Source organism: Leptonychotes weddellii, unplaced genomic scaffold (genome assembly GCF_054177405.1).
Source record: "Leptonychotes weddellii isolate Sample4059 unplaced genomic scaffold, ASM5417740v2 HiC_scaffold_4074, whole genome shotgun sequence".
Classification (NCBI taxonomy): Eukaryota; Metazoa; Chordata; class Mammalia; order Carnivora; family Phocidae; genus Leptonychotes; species Leptonychotes weddellii.
Window position 1 is genome coordinate 7,176 of NW_028007186.1, and position 2,424 is coordinate 9,599.

Genomic DNA, 2,424 nt, shown 5'->3' on the forward strand with positions numbered 1-2,424 from the left:
GAGAGAGAGAGAGAGACAGCCAGAGAGGGAACACAAGCAGGGGGAGTGGGAGAGGGAGAAGCAGGCTTCCCACTGAGCAGGGAGCCCAATGTGGGGCTCGATCCCAGGACCCCGGGATCATGACCTGAGCAGAAGGCAGACGCTTAACGGACTGAGTAACCCAGGCGCCCCTCAAGAGAAATTTCTGAAAAAGGATTTTCTCCATCCGGCTCTCCCACCGCCGCCACGGCAGGTCGCAGCAGCTCGAGCGGCGGGAGGAGCGGCAGCGGCCAGGAAGCCCAGCTTCGCGAAGGCTCTCGGCGCACCCCGGGCCCGCAGGCACCCGGCGCGCGCCCGCCCAGCCGCCACGATGCCCAAGAGGAAGGTCGCCTCGGAAGGGGCAGCGAAGGAGGAGCCCAAGAGGAGGTCGGAGAGGTTGTCAGCTAAACCTGCTCCTGCAAAAGTGGAAATGAAGCCAAAAAAGGCGGCAGGAAAGGATAAATCTTCAAACAAAAAAGTGCAAACGAAGGGGAAAAGGGGAGCAAAGGGAAAACAGGCTGAAGCGGCTAACCAAGAAACGAAAGAAGACTTACCGGCAGAAAACGGAGAAACTAAAAATGAGGAGAGTCCAGCCTCCGATGAAGCAAGAGAGAAAGAAGCCAAGTCTGATTAATACCATAAACCATGTCTTATCAGTGGTCCCTGTCGTCCTTCTTGTACAATCCAGAGGAATATTTTTATCAACTATTTTGTAAATGCAAGTTTTTTAGTAGCTCTAGAAACATTTTTAAAAAGGAGGGAATCCCACCTCATCCCATTTTTTAAATGTAAATGCTTTTTTTAAGAGGTGAAATCATTTGCTGGTTGTTTATTTTTTGGTTCAACCAGGAAATAGTGGGATATTGAATGTGGGAGGCTTTGATTGTCTTGGGGTCAGTTCAACATTCCATAGATGGGGTAGTTTTTATATCCTATAATACCAAGCATGCTAAATGGCAATTTGGAGTCAGCCGTGCATTTACTATGTCTTGAATATTTTAAATTACTTCTATTCCCATGTTGTTTTTGGTAGAATTGTTTCCTAAAGTAAACCACTCGTAGATCTTGGCTCTCCCGGTCAGAATTCTTGGGCACTCTGTAGCATCTTGGTCATAGTAGTCCAATTTTCCTAGTAACTCTGTTAATGTGCTGTGCAAGATTGAGAATTTGAGCATGTAGTGTATATGGTATTAAACTGTGAATTAATGGAACTTAACAATGTAACAATGTATCAGCATTTGAAGATCTTGGTACTTGATATACTGTTAAGGAAAATTTGCCTCCAAATTTTAAGCTGGAAGGTCACTGGAATAACTTTTAGAAAAGAATCACAACTATGTGATTTTTAGATTTTCGGTGCGTACATTAAGAATTGTGTACAAATTGAAATGTCTGTACTGATCCTCAAAACAACCCATAAAAACTCAACTAAGAAAGAAAAAAAAGGATTTTCTCCCTCCTTCTCTCACATGCTCACCTCTGAATTAATCACTGTAGCCAAGATACAACGGGGTGGACCTGGGTCATTCTTATCACCCAGAGGCCAGTACGATGAACTACTGGGATTGGCAACCCCAAAAAGACACATGGAATTGGACAGGAGGGGGTTCTCTAAAGAAAGGAGTCCACTGCTATAGGAAGTGCACTGGGGTAAAGATGCTGGGAAAATCAAATGTTAAGTCTATTACAATGCCCGATAATTTAAATTTGGTTGAAAAAATGGTTATATTAATATAAAGCAACAATACACAGCCATTAAAAATAATATTTTCATGACAAGGGAACTGTTTGCAATACTAATTGAATGGCACGGTGGAGAAGAGGGAATATGATACAAAACAATATGTAGGAAGCTCCACTTCCACTAAGGACGTTAAAAAAAAAAAAAAAACTGGAAAGAGCATCTTTCCCTCCCTGATAGTAAAAAAAGCCAGATAAACTGCAAAATCGTAACTTTTCTTGAACCAAAAAGTTGTATCTGAGAGCTGAGCAGAGGTTGCCAGTTAACTAAGTAGCCTAAAATCCAAGGAGGCACAGTTCCTTTTGAGAAGAAACTGTGTGTTGAGTTGTCTCAGCTGTGCCAGAACATGGAAGGTATTTGGGCCATCATAGAAGCAAGTAAGAACATAGCTAAGATTTTAATGAATCACTAAAGGTCTAGTGTGGGCTAGAATAACAACAAAGAATCTCTGTGTGCCACACGGAAGCTTGTACTTATTTACAGGTTCTCTTCCATGGCCTTTATCAAGTGCTCATAAGAAAGACTGGATACAGAATGAGACTGAAAAGAGCCTCCCATAGTAGTATAGACATAGACGGTAGTATTATCTATCCCATAGGAAAGGCCCTAGCTGCCCAAACTTTTTTCAAAAGGTTTAAGACTCTGGGGAGAAGCAGTAAATACTG

The 2,424-nt window shown here is 42.9% G+C and overlaps 1 pseudogene; it reads left to right on the forward strand.

Moving 5' to 3' along the window:
• Positions 1–334: 334 nt before the first annotated feature.
• Positions 335–1,897, forward strand: LOC102741721 (non-histone chromosomal protein HMG-14 pseudogene; annotated as a pseudogene).
• Positions 1,898–2,424: the final 527 nt, after the last annotated feature.